General features: G+C 45.5%; 1 long non-coding RNA gene across 1 annotated transcript in view; it reads left to right on the top strand.

Moving 5' to 3' along the window:
* The window catches only part of LOC132390474 (uncharacterized), a 28,948-nt gene extending 7,095 nt beyond the window's left edge, over positions 1 to 21,853 (top strand). Inside the window, exons 3-5 of the long non-coding RNA XR_009510916.1 lie at positions 290 to 543; positions 21,139 to 21,222; positions 21,798 to 21,853. This is a non-coding gene — a long non-coding RNA (uncharacterized LOC132390474). The remainder of the gene's footprint in view (positions 1 to 289; positions 544 to 21,138; positions 21,223 to 21,797) is intronic.
* The last annotated feature ends 147 nt before the right edge of the window (positions 21,854 to 22,000 follow it).

A 22,000-nucleotide genomic window follows, 5' to 3' on the forward strand; every position in this document is an offset into this window, starting at 1 on the left:
GCAAATTATTCATTAAGTACCTCTGCCATTTCTGCGGTTTCTTGCACACCTTTCCACTGTCACACTTGAGAAGTCCTATTCTTTCACGTTTTATCCTCCTGCTCCTCATGTACTTGTAGAATGCCTAGGGGTTTTTCTTAATCCTGCCCGCCAAGATTTCACATGGCCCCTTCTGGCTCACCTAATTTCCCTCATAAGCTCCTTCCTATTAGCCTTTTTAAACTTCTAGATCTCCAACATTACCTAGCTCTATTGACCTTTCATAAGCTTTTTTTTTTCTTCTTGACAGAGAGTTTTCACTCTCCGATCATTTCCGATCGATTGCAGCAGACACTTTGGGAACAATATCAGGAGATTAACAGGTACAGGTGCCAATATCGACTAAATGTCCTTGAGATGTATTCGAACCACGAATCCAGGATAATCGCGAATTCCCTTCTGGACCTATGCCAGACCACCTGTCACAAGAATATTTGCATCCTCAAACACAGCAGCTCTATCCCCGAAAGTAAATTAATCTGCCAACTGTTGAACAGCGGAAAGGTAAGGTAAAATTCCCCATTCCCCAGCTCCTACTCTCAAGGAAGGAAAGAGAGAGAGAGAGAGAGAGAGAGAGAGAGAGAGAGAGAGAGAGAACATGAACCACTGGACGGTCCGAACAATCACGACCTGGGTCAGAGACAGTTTGAAATCAGAGACAGTATGAAACTCCGTTCACATTGTTCCATCACACAGCCCCGGGGTCAGACCCAGAGTGAAGATCTCGCCCTGAGGTCAGGCACAGAGTGTAACTTCCTCCAGACCATCCCATACCACACTCCCGTACTCCCGTAGTCGCACGGAGTGAAGCTACCTCCACAAACTGCCTGAACGGCGTTCTCAAGGAAATTAGTGGGCAATAATAGAGCACACGGTTTTGGGGGTAAAGTACCAACATAGATATAAAATTGGTTTGCTGACAGGAAACAAAGAGTAGGGATTAACGGGTCATTTTCAGAATGGCAAACTGTGACTAGAGGGGTACTGCAAGGCTCTGTGCAGGTTCGCAGCTATTTACAATATACATTAACGATTCAGATGAAGGGATTAAAAGTAACATTAGCACATTTGCAGATAACACTAAGTTGGGTGGCAGTGTGAAATATGAGGAGGATGTTAGAAGAATGCAGGGTGATTTGGACAGGTTGGGTGTGTGGGTAGTTGCATGGCGGATGCAGTATAATGTGGATACAGGTGAGGTTATCCTATTCGGTGGCAAGATCAGGAAGACAGATTACGATCTAAATGGTGTCAAGTTAGGAAAAAGGGAAAAAGGAAATCGAGGTGTTCTTATTTATCAGACACGGAAAATAATCATGCAGGTACAGCAGGCTGTGAATAAAGCTAATGGCATGGTGGCCTTCATAACAAGGGGAGGTGAGTATAGGAGCAAAGTGGTCCTTCTGCAGTTGCACAGGGCGCAGGTGAAACCGCACCTAGAGCATTGTGTTCAGTTTTGGTCTCCAAGTTTGGGGAAGGACATTATTTCTATTGAGGGAGTGCAGCTTAGGTTCACGAGGTTGATTTCCGGGTTTGCGGGACTGTCGTATGTTGAAAGACTGGAGCGAATGGGCTTGTATACCCTCTCATTTAGAAGGATGAGAGTGGATCTGATTGATGCAGGAAACATGTTCCCGATATTGGGATAGTCCAGAACCATAGGTCACAGCATAAGAATAAGGGTTAGACCATTTAGAACTTAGGTCAGAAAAAAACCTTTTCATCCAGAGAATTGTGAATCGATAAAATGTTCTGCCGCAGAATGCAGTGGAGCCCAATTCTCTGTATGCTTTCAAGAAAGAGTTAGACAGAGCTCTTAACATAGCGGAGTCAAGGGATATGATGAGAAGGGAGGGACAGGTTATTGATTGTGGATGATCAGCCTGGATCACATTGAATGGCGGTGCAGGCTGGAAGAGACGAATGGCCTACTCCTGCACCTATTGTCTATTGACTATTGTCTGATTCTAGAGGAACAGAGCATAGGAGCAGGGATGTGATGTTGAGGCTCTACAAGACACTGGTAAGTACACACTTGGAGTACTCTGTGCAATTTTAGGCTCCTTATTTAAGAAAGGATGTGCTGACGTTGGAGATGGTTCAGAGAACATTCACTAGAATGAGTCCGGGAATGAGAGGGTTAACAAATCAGGAACGTTGACCGCTCTTGGTCTGTACTCCTTGGGATTTAGAAGAATGAGCGGGGTTCTCATAGAAACATTTCGAATGTTGAAAGGCATGGACAGAGTGGATGTGGCAAAGTTTTTTTCCCATGGTGGGAATCTATTACGAATGGGAATGATTGAAGGATTGACGGGCGCCCATTCAGAACAGAGATGCGAAGAATTTTTTTTAGCCAGAGGGTGGAATTTGTTGCCACGGCCGGCAGTGGAGGCCAAGTCATTGGGTGTATTTAAGGCAGAGATTGATAGGTATCTGAGTAGCCAGGGCATCAAAGGTTATAGTGAGAAGGCGGGGGAGGGGGCATAAAAGGGTGAATGGATCAGTTCATGATAAAATGGCGGAGCAGGTTCGATGGGCCGAATGACAGACCTCTGCTCCTATGGCTTATTGTCTTATAGTCTTAAGTGCATCCAGCTGTAGCTTCTAACACTCCGCGTTGAGGAGCTGGAAATGTAACTGATGAACTCAGGGTCATTCGGGAAGCCGAGGGTATGATAGGGAGGTCATATTTAGAGAAAGTTAACCTGCACTGTAATTCGAAAACAATCGGAAACACTTCACCCCGAATGTATCACACCCTCCCTCTGCAAAATCCCTCCACAAATCTGTCAAACTCTCCCTCTCCTACACTTTTTCCCATCACGTAACACACTGTCTCCAGTATACCATTCCCTCCTCCGTCACCAATCACTCGCTTACATGCAACCCCGTCTCCGTGATCCAAACCCCCTCCTGCACACTTCGCCAACTTCAACATCCCGTACGTAACCATACACCCCTCCCCCATCTCGGTGATCCACACCACTTGCATCAGTGTTTGCATTCTCACCACCCTTTCCCTGGCCTCCTCTCTCCTCCCCTTCCTTCCGCTAACGGCAGCACACAGTCCGCTCACACAGACACACCATCTCCGAGTGACACACACAGTTCACGACTACTGGAAAGCCAAAAGGTTGTGTATTGGTGAGTGGGGAAACCGGAGGAGGGGTTTCGTTCTTTTTCTGATTCTAGTAGGGTGTGCTGCGAGGTACTTCACATGTCTGACCCCGAGAGTGAGATGGGATAATATTTAGAGAGCTTCGCGGCTTATCGGACCATGGTAGTGTGTGCTGGGACGGTGTGGACGGAGGTTCACGCCATATAAGATCCCCGTGTGTGTGTTGGGACAATCTGGAGGGAGCTACTTTCTGTGTCTGACCCCGGCAGTGTTTTTATGGGTCGTTGCGGAGGGAGCGTTACTCAGTGTATATTTCCAGGAGTGTGCGATGGGATTTTATGGAGGGATTCTTGCTCTGTCTGTGACTACTGTTCATGGGTCAGTGGATTTCGGCGTGTAACCAGACTCCGATCAGAGATAGGGAGCAAGAAATTTGTAAATCGCATCTTTTGCTCAAACGGCTGCAATCTGAACACCCTTTCTGTGGCCTCACTCTCCTCGACTTCCTTCCCCTTTTCTCCACACACCATTCCTTCTCTATGATTCTTGTGAGAGAGTGAGCAGCATATATGTACAAATGTAATGAGTATGTTTGGGAAGATGGTTTTGCAAAGTGAGGTCAGGGCTATTAAATTAAAGGACAGGACCACTACCCGTCACAGTGTGTCCAGACATAGGAAGACCATACAGTTTAGCACGTGGTGTACATGGGAGGGCTCCAAAATTTGGAAACATTGTATTTTTTTCCAAGAAAGGTGTGATCTGTATAGATGAGATGGAAAACTATTTACATTGCAACTGGGAAAAAAAATGATATCCCAGCGGGAAGGTTTGTCAGTACTGTGCCTGAGAGTTTTTGGGAGAGTTGTTGAACTCGAGTTGCAGGGGGACGTGATTCAGAGCTCCTGAGCAAACAGCGGAGTCGATATGGAGACAGACGTTGGTAAGACAGTTAGCAAGAGTTTATGCATAATGCGACTGGTGCCCTGAGCTCCGTATGTTTCACTTCAGGAAATGTTAAAGAACGGCGGGTGGCTGAGATGAGGGAATGATTCAAAACTGTGAATTATGACATTGCAGCCATTGCTGAGAATTGGGTGTAGGAGGAGCAAGCAGGAGAACACTATATTTCGGGTTTCCCTATTTTTAGTCATGAGAAAGCGGAAGGAATTGAAGGAGGCGTGGTGACATTACCAGGCTGAGAAAAGTGTTACCTCAGTGGACAGGAGGACTGGCATTAAAATTCCTCTAAGTGAGGCTTTCTGTGTGGAAATGACGAATCATAAATGTATGGCCATGTTACAACAAAGAACATAGAATGGTACAGCACAGTATAGGCCCTTCGGCCCACGATGTTGTGCCTACTCCTAAACCCTGCCACACATATAAACCCCCATCTTAAATTCTTCCAAATACCTGTCTAGTAGTCTGTTAAATTTCACAAGTGTACCTGCCTCCACCAGTGACTCAGACAGTGCATTCCACGCACCAACAACTCTATGAATGAAAACCGTCGTCTACTATCCCCCTTGAACTTCCCTCCCTTTACCTTAAAGCCACGTCCTCTTGTACTGAACAGTGGTGTCCTGGGGAAGAGACGCTGGCTGCCCACTCCGTCTATTCCTCTTAATATCTTGTATACCTCTATCATGTCTGCTCTCATCCTGCTTCTCTGCAAAGACTAAAGCCCGATCTCCCTTAATCTCTGATCAGAATGCATACTCTCTAAACCAGACAGCATCCTGGTAAATCTACTCTGTACCCTTTCCAATGTTTCCACATCCTTCCTCTAGTGAGGAGACCAGAACTGGACACAGTACTCCAAGTGTGGCCTAACCAGGGTTTTATAGAGCTGCATCATTACATCGCGATACTACACCTCGGACCCTCGACTTATGAAAGCTAGCACTCCATAAGCTTTCTTAACTACCCTATCAATCAGTGAGACAACTGTCAGGAATCTGTGGACATGCACCCACTGATTCCTCTGCTCTTCCACACTACCAAGTAACCTGTCATTTACTTTCTCCTCTGCCTTGGAGTTTGTCCTTCCAAAGTTTATCACCTCACACTTCTCCGAGTTGAACGCATATGCCACTTTCCACTGGGAAATCAATACACAAGGGTATACGTCCTATCCAAACGACAGACAGGTGTGCAGAGTTGGTGTGGTGGCTCTGCTGGTAAGAAATGAAATTTTGTCCCTTGCGAGGGCTGACATAGAATCAGGAGATGTAGAGTCTGTATGGAGAGCACTGAGAAATTGTAAGTACAAAAAGACCCTAATGAGAGTTATCTACAGGCTCCCAAATAGTAGCCTGGATATAGGTTTGCAAGTTGAATTCAGAGCTAAAATTAGCATGTTGCAAAGGTAATGCTACGGTTGTAATGGGGGATTTCAATATGTAGGTAGTGTTACGTAGCCCGTAACTGCGCGTCTTACCAGCAAAGATAGAAGTATCCGTTGCAGTCTGATGGTACTATTTTCAAAGCAGTGTTTATTAGTAAAATATACAAATCAATATCAACAATGCAAATATACAGATAATACACGTTAGCAATACTAAACCTAAAAGTGTGCGTATAATAATGATCAATAATAAACAAGCTCTATCGGTGTCTAAGGGATAATGAATTAACATGGGAAAGTATGAAGTTCAGTTCAGTTCATGTAGGCTGAGGTAGTTGTTGGTTCTTTTGTTGTAACCGTTGGAGGGGGAGAGAGAGAGAGAGAGAGAGAGAGAGAGAGAGAGAGAGAGAGAGAGAGAGAGAGAGAGAGAGAGAGAGAGAGAAGGAGAGGGCGAGCAAACAGTGACAGCTACAGTCAGTCAAACCTTCCTTTACGTTCTTGATCCGTCGATGTGTTGTTATGACCATTCAGGTATAACCCCTCTCGCCTTTAGCTAGGCCGTTCTTCTATAGTATTCTATAGAGGACTCGTCACCCAAGCAAGGGTGGACACACACAGTAGCCCCCACCGGCCTCGCTATAAACTGTGAGTTAAAATTGACCGATCCTTCTTTCGGTCTCCGATGCCCCACACCTTCTCGTAGGTTCCAACACTTAAGCAGTGCTCACTGGTGTGTCTCCTGGTGTGTCTGAAGGGTGTCTCCCCAGACCTCACTTTTATCCCTACAAACGTGGTCTCAGGTGTCAATCAGTTTTGAATGGCTTAGTCCATCAAACCAGCCCACTCTGGATGTCCACTGAGGAATTTTAATGAACAGATTGGTACCAAGTAAACAGCCCTCTCCGGAGCCATAAGTCTTACAGGAGTCATAATATGTTGAAACAATAAGTCTCTACCTCCCGGTGTTATCTCTCCCTTATCTGAAGCAAATGTTCCAGTCTCAGTATGTTTATTTTCCATCACGTTTTCTCATTAGCAGCATAGCAACAGTAACGGTTTATAATTCTCCCAGGGGAGGAAAAATATGGGCAACTCTGTACCCTTCTGCTCATCGGCGTTGTTTATCCTTCGTAACAGTAGACTGGGGAAATCAGGTTGGTACTGGACCTGAAGGAAGGAAATTTGTGGAGTGCCTCCGAGATAGATTTTTTGAGCAGCTTCTACTGGGGCCTACGAGGGAGAAAGCAATTCTGGCGTTAATGTTGTGTAATGAACCAGATTTGTTAAGGGAACTCTAGGAAAAAGAGCCATTAGGAGGTAGTGAAGATAATATGATGTTTTAATCTGCAATTTGAGAGGGAGAAGGGAAAATCGAAAGTGTCAGTATTACTGTTGAACAAAGGGGACTATGGAGCCATGAGGGAGGAACTAGCCAAAGTTGACTGTAAGGATACCGTAGCTGAGATGACAGTGGAACAACAATGTCAGGTATTTCTGGGAATAATACAGAAGCTGCAGTGTCAGTTCATTCCAAACAGGAAGAAAAATTCTAAGGGGAGTAGGGGATGACCGAAGCTAACAAGGGAAGTCAAGGACAGTATAAAAATAAAAGAGAAGTATAACGTTTCAAATATGAGCGGGAAACCAGAGGATTGGAAAAATGTTAAAGAGCAACAGAAGATAGCGGGGAGAAGAGAAGAGGTACGAAGATAAGCTAGCCAAGAATATAAAGGAGGATAGTAAAAACCTCTTTAGCTATGTGAGGAGGAAAGATTAAAAAATAGTTAAGACCAAAGTTGGACCCTTGAAGACAGAAACGAGTGAATTTATTATGGGGAGCAAGGAAATGGCAGACGAGTTGAACAGGTACTTAGGACCTGTCTTCACTAGGGAAGACAGAGACAATCTGCCAGATGCAATAGTGGCCAGAAGACCTAGGGTAACAAAGGAGATGAAGGAAATTCACATTAGGCAGAAAATTGTATTGTGTAGACTGATGGGACTGAAGGCTGAAAAATTCCCAGGACCTGACGGTCTGCATCCCCAGTGCTGCAGGGTTAAGGAGGTGGCTCTAGAAATCATGGACGCATTGCTAATCATTTTCCAATGTTCTATAGATTCAGGGTTAGTTCCTGTGGATTGGAGGGTAGCTAGTGTTATCCCACTTTCAAAGATGGGAGGGAGAGAGAAAACAAGGAATTATAGACCAGTTCGCCTGACAGCAGTGGTAGGGAAAATGCTGGAGTCACTTATAAAAGATGAAATTGCGGCACATTTGGAAAGCTGTAAGAATATAGGTCTGAATCAGCATGGATTTATTAAGGGGAAATCATGCTTGACGAATATTCTGGATTTTTTTGAGGATGTAACTATGAAACTAGACAAGGGAGAGCCAGAAGATGTAGTACAACTGGACTATTAGAAAGTTTTCGATAAGGTCCTACATATGAGATAAGTGGGCAATATTAGAACACATGGTATTGGGGGTAGGGTAATAACATGGATAGAACATTGTTTGGCAGAAAGGAAACAAAGAGTAAGGATTAACGGGTCCTTTTAAGAGTGGCAGGCAGTGACTAGTGGGGTACTGCAAGGCACGTTGCTGGGGCCACATCTATTTACAATATACATTAATGATTTAGATGAAGGGATTAAAAGTAACATTAGGAAATTTGCAGATGACACAAATGTATGTGGCAGTGTGAAATATAAGGAATATGTTAGGAGATTCTAGGGTGATTTTGACAGGTTGGGTGAGTGGGTTGCATGGCAGGTGAAATTTAATGTGGATAACTGTGAGGTTATCCACGTTGCAGGCACGAACTGGAAGGCAGGATACTATCTGAATGGTGTCAAGTTAGGAAACGGGGAAGGATAACGAGATATAGCTGTTTCTGTACATCAGTCACTGAAAGTAAGCATGCAGGTACAGCAGGCAGTGAAGAGAGCTAACGGCATGTTGGCCATCATAACAAGGGGAGTTGAGTACAGGAGCAAAGAGATCATTCTGCTGTTGCACAGGCCCCTGGGGAGACCACACCTGGAGTATTCCTTTCAGTTTTGGTTTCCAAATTTGAGGAAGGACATTTTTGCTATTGAGGGAGTGCAGCGTAGGTTCACGAGGTTGATTCCCGGGTTTGCGGGACTGTCAGGTGTTGAACGATTGGAGCGACTGGGCTTCTATACACTGGAATTTAGAAGGATGAGAGGGGATCTGATTGAAACATATATGATTATTAAGGGATTGTACACATTCGAGGCAGGAAATATATTAGCGATGTTGGGAGTCTCCAGAACCAGAAGCCACAGTTCAGGAATAAGGAGTAGGCCATTTAGAACGGAGTTCAGGAAAAAAAAGTTTTACACCCAACGAGTTGTGGTTCTATGGAATGCTGTGCCTCAAAAGGCAGTGGAGGCCAATTCTCTGGATGCTTTCAGGAAAGAGTTAGATGGTGCTTTTACTGATAGCAGACTCAATGGATATGGTGAGAAGGGAGGAGCAGGTTATTGATTGGATGATCAACCAAGATCATAATGTATAGCGGTGCTGCCTCGAGAGGCCGAACGGCCTACTCCTGCAACTATTTTCTATTGTCTATCTTCATCCCAGTATTACATCTTATCACTGTCTCTGCAATCTTCGACAATCCTCTATACTATCTAGAACACCAAAAAACTCTGTGTCGTCTGCAAACTTGCAAACCAATTCTTCTACCCCACATACATGTCGTTAATAAAAATCACGAGCAGTAGGAGTCCCAGAACCGATCCTGGGGGGACTCCACGAGTCACAAATGTCTAATCCGAACGTACTCCCTCCACTTCGATACTCGGCTTTCTGCAGGGAAACCAATTCTGAATCCACCTTGTCAAACTTCCCTGGATCCCAGGCCTTCTGATATTCTGAATAAGCCTACCGTTTGGTATCTTATCAAATGTCCTCGTGGAGCAGCCTGGGAAATATTCCGTCAGGCCCTTGGACCTATTTGTCCTAATGTATTTTAACAACTCCAACACCTCCTCTCCCTTAATATCAACTTGCTCGAGAACATCAAACTCACTCATATAGTCCTCACCGTCACCAAGTTCCCTCGCAGTGGTGAATACCGAAGAGAAGTATTTATTGAGGACGTCGCACATTTCCACCGCCGCCAAGCACATCTTCCCACTTTTATCTCTAATCGGTCCTACCTTCACTCCTGATATCCTTTTGTTCTTTACATAATTGAAGAATGCCTTGTGGATTATTTTACCCTCCTCGCCAAGGACATCTCATACCTCCTTCTTGCTTTCCTCAGCCCATTTTAAGCTCCTTTATTGTTACTCTCAATAGACTCATCTGATCCTTGCTTCCTAAACCTCACTTATGCTGCCTTCTTCCATCTGATTAGATTCTGCACCACACTTGTCACCCACCGTTCCTTTCCCTTAACATTCTATATCTTCCTGACTGGGACAAATTTATCACTAACATATTGCAAGAGATCCCTAAACATCGACCACATGTCCATAGTACATTTATCAGTAAAAGCATCTTCCCAATTCACACCCTCAAGTTCTAGCCTTAGAGCCTCATAATTTGCCCTTCCCCAATCAAACAAAAAGGCCTGTCCTCTCTGATTCTGACCACTTCCATGGTAATGTTACAGGCCAGGGAGAGGTGTCACTGTCCTACAGATGCTCACCCACTGAGAGATCTGTGACCTGACCCGGTTCTTTAACCAATACTAGATTCAACACAAAATTCCTCCTAATCGTCCTGTCAATATAGTGTGACAGGAATACGTTCTGGGCGCACTTGACAAACTCTGTCCCCTCTAAACCATTGGAACTAATCAGGTGGCAATCAATATTAGGGAAGTTAAAGTCACCCATGATAACAACCCTGTTATTTTTGAACCTATCCAAAATTTGCCTACCAATCTGCTCCTCGGTTTCTCTGCAACTACCAGGGGGCCTATTGAATACCCCCAATAGAGTAACTGCTCTCTTCCTGATCCTGGCTTCCACCCATATTAACTCAAAAGAGGATCCTGCTTCATTTCTCACATTTTCTGAAGCTGTAATAGTATCCCTAACTGGTAATACTGCCCTCCTCACCTCCCGCCTCCTCCCCGCATCTATCCCTTTTAAAGCACTGAAATGCAGTAGTATTGTGAATCCATTCCTGTCCTGGTGCCAGCCAAATCTATTGAGCCGTTCTAACGTACTAAATTAACACCCTTTATTCTACTTCACTTCCCTTAAAACCTCTTTATATGCTAGATCTGGTTTTACTTACTCGCATGATATTTATCCTTGTCCACCTCACTATCTGCTCCAACACTCTGGTTCTCTTCCCCCTGAAAATCTAGTTTAAACCCCCCAGAGCAGCTCTAGCAATCCTTCCCGCAAAGATGTTAGTCCCACACCAGTTCAGGTGCAACCCGTCCCGTTGGAACAAGTCCAAACATCCCTGGAACAAGACCCAGTTGTCCAGAAACACGAAGCTTTCCTTCCTGCACCAACAACTTAGCCACGTATGTATCTGCATTATCTTTCTATTTCTGGCCTCAGTAGCACGTGGCAGGGGTAGCAATCCTGAGATTGCAATCCTGGAGGTCCTGTCCTTCAATTTTTCACCTAACTCCCTAAACTCTCTTTGCAGAGTTTTATTTTCTTTTCTTCTTATCCACGTCATCTGTCCGTACACAGACCACGACATCCGGCTCCTCACACTCCCTCTTGAGAATACTGAGAACTCGATCCGAGATATCGCGGACCCTGGCCCCAGGGAGGCAACATATCATCCGGGATTCTCGATCTCTTCCGCAGAACCTCCTGTCTGTCGACCCAACTATCGAATCCACTATCACTACAGCTCTCCTCTTTTCCCTCTTCTGAGCTGAGGGTCCAGTCTCGGTGCCAGAGACGCAAACACATTAGCTTGGCCCTGGTAGGTCGTCCCCACCAAAAGTATCCAAAACGGTATACTTATTGTTGGTAGGAACGGCCACAGGGGTGCTCTGATCATACTGTCTAATCACCTTCCCTCTCCTCACAGTCACCCATCTACCTGTCTCCTAACTCTTAGGGGTGACTATCTCCCTGTAACGGTTTATTGAATGTTTATTGAATCCTCTGTCTCTTGAATGTTCCAAGTTTATCCAGTTCCAGCTCCAGCTCTAGTTCCCTAACTCGGTTTGTCAGGAGATGCAGCTGGATGCACCTTTTACAGGTGTAGTCATCAGGGACAATTCCGCTCGCCCTGACGTCCCACGCACTGCAAACAGAGTACTAAACTGCCCTAACTAATCCTAAGTTAATTGGAGCTATAAAATAGCTTACCTGGCCTTACCTCAGTTGGAGTGAAGCTGATTCTCAGCCTCTGCTCGCCGAAGCTTCTCGAGCCAAAGCTTTCATACTCTGTCTCCCTCCATTACGTCGCCCGTTCCGTTAACCTGTTCGTTTTTCAAAATCTTCCGCTGCCTCACGGGTCGACTTTCACGCGTTTGCGCATTCGTGCCCCGTTCAAACTGTGTAGGAAATCCTTTGGAGATATGATGTGGCGGCTATTGCGGAGACTTGGATGACTCAGGGACAGGAATGGATACTTCAAGTGACGAGATTTAGATATTTCAAAAATGATAGAGAGGGAGGCAAAAGAGGTTCAGGCGTGGCACCGTTGATCAGAGATAGCTGACAGAGTTGCAGAAAAGGACGATGCCATGGCGGAATTATCTACGGAGACACTTATGTTCAAGATTGGGAACAGGAAGTGGTCAACAACCTTACTGGGTGTTTTTTTTATAGGGCGCCCAATGCTGGCAGGAATATCGAGGAGCAGATAGAGAAACAGATGCTGGAAAGGTGTAATAATAACAGAGTAGTCGCGATGGGAGATATTAATTTCCCAAATATCGATTGGCAACTCCCAGGAGCAACGGGTTTAGATGGGTTGTACTCTGATAGGTGTGTTCCGGAAGGTTTCCTGACACAATATGTAGATACGCCTACAGGAGGAGAGCATATACTCGATTTGGTATTGGGAAATGAACCGGGTTAGGTGTCAGATCTCTCAGTGGGAGAGCATTCTGGAGATACTGATCATAATTCTATTTCCTTTACAATGGCATTGGAGAGAGATAGGAAGAGACACTTAGAAAAGCGTTTAATTGAAATAAGGGCAATTCGGAGGCTATCAAGCAGGAAAATGGGCGCTTAGTATGGAGACTTTATCAGGGAAAAGTACCGAAGAAATTTGGCAAATGATCAGGGGATATTTGTGAGGAGACGGGCAAGTTATGGTGGGGTGCAAGAACTGATGTACAAAGGCTGTAATAAATCTAGTCAAGAAGTAAAAAAAAGATTCAAAAGTTTCAGAGAGATAGGTAATGTTAGAGATCTAGAAGATTATGTCTAACAGGAAGGAGTTAAAGAAGGTAATTAGGTGAGCCAGAAGACCTCGGACGGGAAGGTTAAATGAAAACCCTATACTTTCTAGAAGTATGTGAAGATTAACAGCATAAGACGTGATAGTATAGGGCCTATCAAGTGTGACACTGGTACCGTATGTGTGAAAACGGAAGATATAGTAAAGTAAATGAATACTTTGATTCAGTATTCTCATTGGAAAAGGATCTTGGTGATAGTAGTGATGACTTGCAGCAGTCTGAGAAGCTTGAGCACGCAGAGGGCGAATTTGCTGGAGATTTTGGAAAGGATCATTTGGATAGGACGCTGGGACCGGATGAGATGTAGCCAAGTCTACTCTGGGAGGCAGGTGAGGAGGTTGCTGAGCCTGTGGTGATGATATTTGGATCAATAATGGGGACGGGCGAGTTTCCGGAGGATTGGTGGGTTGCAAATGTTGTTCCTTTATCACGGAAAGTGGGTAGATGTAACCCAGCAATTTTTGACCAGTGAGCCTTATCACAGTGGTTGGTTAGTTCATGGAGCAGATGCTAAGAAGCAGCATTTATGCACATTTGGCGAGGTATAATATGTTTAGCAATAGACAACTTAACTTAGTCAAAGGCAGGACGTGTCTTACGAGCCTGATTGATTTTTTTTTTTTGAGGAAGTGACTAAACACATTGATGAAGGAACAGCAGTAGAGTTGGTATTAAAGGATTTCGGCAAGGCATTTGATAAGGTACCCCATGCAAGACTTATTGATAAAGAAAGGAGGCATGGGATTCAAGGGGACATTTCTTTGCGGATCCAGAAATGGCTTGCCCATAGAAGGCAAACAGTAGAACGGTCATATTCTGCTTGGAGGTCGGTGACCAGTAGAGTGCCTCAGGGAGTTGTTCTTTGACCCTTACTCTTGGTGATTTATATAAATTACCTGAATGAGGAAGTGGATGGATGGGTTAGCAAGTTTGCTGATGACACATAAGTTGGAGGTGTTGTGGATGGTGTGGAGGGCTGTCAGAGATTGCAGCGGGATATCCACTGTGTATGAGGAAAAATCAAATAGGCTAGACAAGGGAGATGCAGTGGATGTTCTTATTTGGATTTTCACAAGGCCTCTGAGAAGGTGCCGCACATGAGCCTGCTAAACAAGATAAGAGCATATGGAGTTACGGGAAAGTTAGATGCATGGACAGAACTTTGGCTGATTGGCAAGAAACAGAGAGCGGCAATAAAGGGATCCATTTCTGGTTGGCTGCTGTTTACCAGTGGTGTTCCACTGGGGTCCGTGTTGTGGCCGCTTCTTTTTACGTTGTATTTCAACGATTTGGATTATGAAATAGATTACTTTCCGGCAAAGTTTGCTAATGATACAAAGATGGTTGGAGGGGTCGACAGTGCTGAGGAAACACGGATTCTTTAGAAACACGGATAGATGGGGAGAATGGGGAAAGAAGTGGCAAATGAAATACGATGTTTGGAAATTGTATGTTCATGGACTTTGGTAGTAGATATAAACTGGCAAAATATTACTTAAATGGGGAGAAAATTCAACGTTCTGAGATGCAATGAGAATTGGGAGTCCTCGTGCAGGATACCCTTAAGGTTAACCTCCAGGTTAAGTCGGTGGTGAAGAAGGCCTATGCAATGTTGGCATTCATTTCGAGAGGAATAGTGTATAGGAGCAGGGGTGTGATGTTTAGGCTCTATACCGTACTGGTAAGACCTCACTTGGAGTACTGAGTGCAGTTTTGGGCTGCTTATTAAAGAAAGGACGAGCTGACTTTGGAGAGAGTTCAGAGAATATTCACTAGAATAATTCCGGGATGAGAGGGTGAACATATGAGGAACGTTTGACCGCGCTTGGACTGTACTCCTTGGATTTAGAAGAATGAGAGGAAATCATAGAAAGATTTGAATGTTGAAAGGCATGGACAGAGTGGTTGTGGCAAAGCTGTTTGTCCATAGTGGGGGAGTCTTTTGCGAGTGAACATGACTTATGGATTGAAGGGCGCCATTTAGAACAGAGATGCCAATATTTTTTTTATAGCCACAGGGTGGTGAATTGGTGGAAACTGTTGCCACAGGCGGCAGAGGAGGTCAAGTCATTGGATGTATTTAAGGCGGAATCCTCTCTAAATTAAGCACCATCTTTCTGAATAAGAGGCCCAAAATTGTTCACAATACTCCACGTGAGGCCTCACCAATTCTTTATAAAGTCTCAGCATCACTCCGTTCCTTTTATATTGGAGTCGAAATGTTGACACGCATTTGCCCTCCTCACCATAGACTCAACCTGAGAAGGTTACATCATCGGTACAGCATTATGGGCTGAGGGGCTGATGTAGATCCCTAAGTTCAGCCTGCATATTATCCTTTAGGGAATCCCACACAGTGGCTTTAAATTCCTCGTGAATCTCTGTTTTTTTTGTGTGTTTTCTGTCCATTTATAAAAATAATCAACCATTTTAATATCTCCTAAAGCATGACCATACATGTTCCAGCACAGCCGTGCATCTGCCATATCTTTGCCCTGTAGAAGTACTTCTGTATTTTGTCTACTTCCCCAGAACTATCTTCCCCTCCACTTACCCTCATATAGTCTGAAAACTGTGGAGCCACGGTCAAGGCGCTACGAACAAGTCCCATAAGATCCCTCTGCTCATCGACACTGTCTTGTCTTTAATAGTGTGCTATATCATTCTATTTCTCCGGGTTGAATTCATCTACCATTTCTGCAACCACATCTGCAAGGGTTGTCAGCAGAGCAACAATGGCTTTCGTTTGTGGAAAAAATGAGGAAGGTGCAGGGCATGTTTATTTCAAAAATGAAGAAGTTCTCAGTACTTAAGAAGTATTCTATTTTGGCCGAAAATGGACCTCAAATCTCTTGTAAAAGCTAAAGACTGGGCTTACAAGAAATACCAATCAGTGGGAATGTCATTATCGTTTCGGCTCGCTGCTTCTTCTGGGTGATGGTAGCCCCTGGCCCGAGAAACTTATGAAATATCGTTTGGGTGTATGCTGTATGATGTTTACAAAGAGTACACAATATGAGTGCAAAATAATCAGCTTTACAATTTGACTATGTGGTTTGGAAAGCAACATATAAAAGTACATTCTCATGAGAAAGTCCAGTGTGCAAACTTCGGAGCTCACAATGTCGTCCATTCGTTCCCGTCGTCCACTCCCGAGCGTTTGCGACCCTCGGACTCACGATCCTCAGTCCACTCCAGCCAGCGGTCATAGAAACAGAGAATGTTTACAGCACAATACAGGCGCTTCGGCCGACAAACTATGTGAACATGTCCTTACCTTCAAACTTCCTAGGGTTACACAAACCTCTCTATTTTTCTGAACTCCGTGTACCTGCTCAGGAGACTGTTAAAAGACCCTATCGTATCAGACTCCACCACCGTCGCTGGTAGCCCATTCTGCGCAATATCTCTCCGGACAAAAAAGAAAGCTCCTGAATTCCCCTCTGTACCTCCTTCCTTGCAACTTACAGCAGAGCCCTCTAGCGCTATCCATTTCAGCCCTGGGAAAAAGCCTCTGACCATCCACAAGATCAAAGCCTCTCATCATTTGATACACCTCATCATGTCGTCTCTTATCCTCAGTCTCTCCAAGGAAAACTGGCCGAGTTCACTCAACCTATTCTCCTACGCCATGCACGCGAAACCAGGGAACATCCTTGCAAATCTCCTCTGCATCCCTTCCATCGTTTCCACATCCTTCCTTAGTGAGACGACCGGATCTGAACACAGTCCTCCAGGTTGCGTCTGGCCGGGGTCCTATAAATTTGCAGCATTGCCTCTCTGCTTATAAACTCATTCTCACGATTTATGAAGGCCAATACACTGTAGGCTTTCGTAACCACCGAGACAACCTGTGGAGCTGCTTTGAGTGTCCCATGGACTCGAACCCAAAGATCTCTCTGATCCTCCGCACTGCCAAGAGTCTGACCATTAATACTATATTCTGTCATCGTATTTGACCTACAAAAGTAAAGGCCTGACGCTTACCCGAGATGAATTCCATCTGCCACTTCTCAGCCCAGATTTGCATCCTATGAATGTCCAGCTGTAAGCTCTGACAGACCTAATAATTGGGGGGATCTATAACACCCCGAACCTTTGTATCATCCGCAAATTTAAGAACCACAGCTCCAGATCTCCATCCAAATCATTCATGCAATCACGTAGAGTTGTGGTCCAAGAACAGATTGCTGAGGAACTCCACTGTTCACCGGCTCACATGCAGAATACGACACGACTGCAACCTCTCTTTGCCTTCTGTGGGCAAGCCGGTTCTGGATCCACAAAGCAATGTCTCCGTGGGCCACGTGTCTCCTTTCACGGGATACATTATCAAATGCTGGGTGAAATCAAATTGCACTACAACTACTGCGCTAACTTCATCAACATGTTCAGTCCCATCCTCGAAAAAAAATCAGGCTGGCAGAGCACAACCTGCCTTTGACCAATCCATGCTGACTATGACCAATCACATTATACCTCTTCAAATGTTCCCATATCTTGCCTCTCAGGGTCTTCTCCATCAACTCACCAACCATTAAAGTAAGACTCATTGGTCTATAATTTTCTGGTCCATCGCTACTCCCGTTCTTGAATAAGGGAACAACATCCACAACCCTCCATTCCTCTGGAATCTCTCCCATCCTCATTGATGGTACAAACATCATCGCCAGAGGCTTAGCAATCTCCTCCGTCGGTTCGCACAGTAGTCTGATCTTCCTTCCCCGGTGACTTTTGCAGATTTATGCTTTCTAAATGCTCCAGCATATCCTCTTTATTAATATCTACATGATCAAGCATTTCAGTCCGCTCTGTCATCCTTATATTCGCCAGAATCCGTTATCCAAGTGAATACTGAAGCAAAGTATTAATTATGTACCTCTGTTCTCTCTTCCTGTTCCATGCACACTTTGACACTGTCACACCTGATTCGTCCTAAACTGTCCAGTGTTATCCACTTGTTCTTCACATGCCTATAGAATGCCCTGCAGTTTACCTTAATCCTGTCCTGCGAGGCCTGATTATGGCCCATTCTGGCTCTCCTAATTTCATTCTTAGGCTCCCCCCGGTGGCTTTATAATCTTCTAGATCTCTGTCATCAACTCGTCTTTTTAACCTTTCGAAAGACCTCCTTTTATTCTTGACGAGATTTACAACATCCTTTGTACACCACGGTTCCTGTACCCTACCAGCTTCTCGCTTTCTCATTGGAACAAACCTATGTAGAATTGCACACAAATATCCTATGAACATTTGTCACATTTCTTTTGAACATTTCTGAGAGCAATTTATCACAATTGAGCCATAACCACAGTGAATGGCGCTACTGGCTCGAAGGACCGAATGTCCTTCTCCTGCGCCTATTGACTATTGTCGGCTGTCAATTTAAGCTTCCAACCTCCTGCCTGATAGCCTCATATTTCGCCCTATTCCAATTAAATGCTTTGCTAACTTTTCTGTCCCCATCCTTCTCCAACGCTATGATAAAGTAGGTAGTGTGTGATCACTATCTCCTTTGGAGATATTATGTTGTGGACATTACAGAGACTTTGATCGCTCAGGGACAGAAACGGTTTCTTTAAGTGCCGGGCTTCAGTGATGTCAGAAAGGACAGGGACGGAGGCAAAATAGAGCTGTGGGCGTGGCATTGTGGATCAGTGATACTGTCAGGGCTGCAGAAAAGGTGGACCCATTGGAGCGTTTTTCTAAGCAGACTCTGTGGGTGCGGGTTAGGAATAGCAAGGGGTCAATAACTTTACCGGGTGTTTTTTTAGACCGCCCAATAGTAACAGGGATATAGAGGATCAAATAGAGAAACAGATCCTGGAAAGGTGTAGCAATAACAAAGATGTCGTGATGGGAGATTTTAATGACACAAATATCAATCGGCATCTCTCCAGAGCAAGGGGTATAGATGAGATGGAGTTTGTTATGTGTGTTCAGGAAGTGAGCTGGACACAATATGTAAGTAATCCCACAAAAGGAGAGGTTGCATTCATTTGGTATTGGGAAATAAACCAGGTCAGGTGTCACAACTCTCCGTCGGAGAGATTTCTGGAGATAGTGATCAGAATGCTATCTCCTTTACAATAGCATTGGAGAGCGATACGAACAGACAAGTTAGAAATGCTTTTTGTTGGAGTAAGGAGAATTATCAGGCTATCAGATAGGAACCTGCCAGCTTAAATTGGAAGCATATGTTCTCAGGGAAAGGTTGGCAGAAATGAGGAAAATGTTCAGAGGATATTTGTGTGGAGTTGTGCATAAGTACGCTCCAAAGTGACGAGGAAGTTATGGAAGGGCACAGGAACCGTGCTGTACAAAGGCTGTAAACAAACTAGTGAAGAAGAAAAGAAAAGCTTACAAACCGATGAGAGAGATAGGTAATGTTAGAGATCTGGAAGATTAGAAGGCTAACAGGAAGGAGTTTAGGAATGAAATTAGGAGAGCCAGAAGTGGCCATGAGAAATCCTTGGCGGGGATGATTTAGGAAAAAAAACAAAGGCTTTCCTCAGGTATAGTGCAGTACTTTCCTCAGGTTTAGGATAGTGAGTGGTTTTGTCAAGGGCAGGCCGTCCCTTACGAGCCTGAACATTTTTCTGAGTATGTGACTAAACATATTCATGAAGGAGGAGAGTTAGTGTATACGAATTTCAGCAAGGCATTTGATAAGGTATCCCAGGCAAGCCTTATTCAGAAAGAAAGGAGCATTCAGAAAGTAAGGAAGCATGGAATCCTGGGAGGAAGGAGAAGTGAAGGAATAAGTGAGCTGGATGAGGAAATATATGGGAAGAGGAGGAAATAAAGCCGTTAAGGTCGGATAAAGAAAGAAGATGTGGAGGAGAGAGGAAGTGGAGAGAGAAGGTGCGTGACAGAGAAGTCGTTGAGGTAGGGAAGATGAGTGGGACAGTAGGAGCCAGTGCCATGCGAGGGTGGCAGTAGGAAGAGAGTGATTGAGGGAAACAAAAGGAAGAGGAAGAGTGGGAGAGGGAAGGAGGAATGTGTGGTGGGAGAGAACGGGAAGCTCAGAGGTAGGATAGGAAGAAGGGTGGAGATGGGATGAAGGAGGTGAAGGCGGACATTTGGAAGGGAGGGGGAATACAGAAGAGAAAGAGAGGGGCAGATGGGGAGGGTGTGGAATAAGATCATGGGGAAGAGGAGAATGTGGAGCAAAGGAGGGCGAGAGGAGGCAGAGAAAGGAGCACGGGTTGAGGAGGGGAGGAAGATGAGGTAGAAAGTGAGAGAGAATGGTGGGAGGAAAAAGGAGAATGAAAAGGGGAGAATGGGGGAAGTTTGTCGAAGGGGTACGAGAGGAAGAGACAGAGAATTCCACGGAATAAGGAGGGAGGGAGTGCGCCACTGGACGAGGAAAGCGATGAAAGCCTCTGAGTGGAAAGTGTTTCGAGGAGAGCTGATCACCACACGGAGGGAGGTGGGTTTTCGGTGATTCCCCTGCTGCCCTGCTTTCTCGCAGACAGGGAGTCTGAAGCCCCGGCCATGAGTAGGAGCAGTGGGAGTGTTCAATGCTTAAAACAGGAAGTAGCTGGCGGTGCATCTCTCCTGGAAAATTGAGGCTCTGTATGAATTAGAAAATCCCCCGGACGTTCCCTCCTTTCTCATTCCTGCACTCCGCCTCAACTTACCTCCACCAAATCCTTTCCTTCCTCTGTTCTTGCTTCGATTCCTCAATCCTCACAGAATACCTCCACCATCTCCACCGCACTCTCCTTCCTTCCTCTCCTCCTTTCCGCTGTCTTGTTCCATCCTGACCTCACTCTCTTACCTCCGTTTACCGACCCTCTCTCTCCAATTACTCTCCAACTCTCCCGCCTTTATTTCCAAGTCTCACCCTCTCCACTCATTTACCCCAACTCCAGCACTCCTTCCGCCCTCCTCTCTTCACATACCCCTTCTCACGCTCCCTTCTCCCCAGTCTGTCCAGTGGCAACCACCTCTCTATGTCTACCCTACCTCGAATTCTCCCCTCTTTCTCCCCACTCTCATTACTCTTCCCCCAACCACTCTCATTTCTCAAGACCACCCTCTGCAACTCCCTCAATCTCTCTGCTCCTCGCACTTCCTCCCCCTGCTCTCGGTTCATCTATTCATCAGCTCCTCAACCCGCGTTCGTTGTTACCGTTCTAACCCACTTGGTAACACAGGCTTCCTCTGACAACGGTTGTTTCCCCTATCAGAGACTCTGAGAATCCTCGGTGGGATGGACCAGAGCGTCAGCAACATGACTGTGAATATGGGAAGAAAGGACTCACGGAAGGAAGGTGAGTGGGGCAGAGACAGGCGACTGATCTGTTCTGCAGATTATCCTGTTGTGTGATCGGACGGGTAGAGTGAGTTTCACACTATGTCTGCCCGGGAGTGCGTGATGAGTGACTGTGGAGGGCACTTCACTCTGCGTCTGATCTGGGAGTGTGTGATGTGACAGTTTGGAGGGAGATTCACTCTGTGTCTGACCCCGGGAGTGTGTGATGGGACGGTGTGGAGGGAGATTCACTCTGTGTCTGACCCCGGGAGTATGTGATGGGACAGTGTGGAGGGAGATTCACTCTGTGTCTGACCCCGGGAGTGTGTAAAGGGACAGTGTAGAGGGAGATTCACTTTGTGTCTGACCCCGGGAGTGTGTGATGGGACAGTGTGGAGGGAGATTCACTCTGTGTCTGACCCCGGGAGTGTGTAAAGGGACAGTGTAGAGGGATTCACTCTGTGTCTGACCCCGGGAGTGTGTGATGGGACGGTGTGGAGGGAGATTCACTCTGTGTCTGACCCCGGGAGTGTGTGATGGGTTGGTGTATAGGAATCTTCAGTCTGTCTCTGACCCTCGCTGTTTTGTCCCCAGCTGAACCTGATGTATCGTACGCGGAAGTTAATTTCAAGACCCCCTCGGCACCCCGGGTCCGGGCAGATCGAGGTCAGTTTCATCTTTGTTGGTTTCACTGTTTAGCTGATGCGTCCAATCCTGTCGAGAGATCTCAGGACAAACGTAGCTAATGATTGCCTGTTTGAGCCTAAGACGGAGGGAACGCGTGGGAGATGATAGTG

This window comes from Hypanus sabinus, unplaced genomic scaffold (assembly GCF_030144855.1).
Source record: "Hypanus sabinus isolate sHypSab1 unplaced genomic scaffold, sHypSab1.hap1 scaffold_918, whole genome shotgun sequence".
NCBI classification, from domain to species: Eukaryota; Metazoa; Chordata; class Chondrichthyes; order Myliobatiformes; family Dasyatidae; genus Hypanus; species Hypanus sabinus.